Source organism: Mustela lutreola, chromosome 2, assembly GCF_030435805.1.
Source record: "Mustela lutreola isolate mMusLut2 chromosome 2, mMusLut2.pri, whole genome shotgun sequence".
Lineage (NCBI taxonomy): Eukaryota > Metazoa > Chordata > Mammalia > Carnivora > Mustelidae > Mustela > Mustela lutreola.
The window spans coordinates 223,802,274-223,803,166 of record NC_081291.1 but is presented as its reverse complement, the minus strand read 5'-3'; positions in this window follow the sequence as shown (position 1 = coordinate 223,803,166).

The following is an 893-nucleotide window of genomic DNA, read 5'->3' as shown; positions in this document are numbered from 1 at the left end:
TCTGGAGGCCTCCGGAGGCGGCGTGGGCTTGCCAGCAGGGACCAGACTCCATGGGAGAACGCATTCCCGGTGTCTGAAGTCACCTCATCTGCTGACGTATTGCCCAAGACACAACTTTGGTGGGTGCTGCAGGCAAGCGTCCGGCCCGGCCCACACTTGTGGGGAGAACAGGCGGCGGCACGTCCGGGGGGGAAGTCTGTTACACGGGTCCCACGGCGCCGGTACCGTGCACGTGCACATGCACACACACACACACACAGCAGAACGGGGACAGCAGACGCGGCAACCGGGACCCCAGGGGGAAGAGGAGAGGGTCCTGGGGAGGGAGCATCCCTGTGGGTCGCTGGGGTCCTTCAGAAGGGGGTCCTGACGACGTCAGGCTGGGACCGGGGGACCTGTAGAGGTGAGCCTGCGGGCCCCATCTGTGCCAGAGAACAGACCCACGCAGCCCTGCACGAACACAACTGTTCCGCTCACCGCTTACCCTGCCGTGCCGTCACGCCCACGCCGTGCACACCAGAAACCACGCACGCGCACACACGCTTCCCTGCCTGCTCGGCGGCAGGCGTCCGGCCATACCCAGGGGACACCCGGAACGGCCTCTCCCGCCACAGCAGTCACCGGTGTCCGGCACTCTGTTCTGGGGCTGAGGTCCCCACACATTCGAGGCCTCCCGGGGTGGGGGGGGGTTCTTCAGAGGTCAGTGGTCGGGGCAGCCTACCCTCCACGCACCCTCCCCTGCCCGGCACAGGCTCCCCAGGCACACCCTGGGGCCGCGGGAGGCCGGGAACTTTCTCCCTTCAGGTAACACGTAACACGCTCGCAGTCACTGCCACCAAACTCGGACATTCGGACAAGCGTGATGGAGAAACAAGACGGCGGCCGGGCCCCAC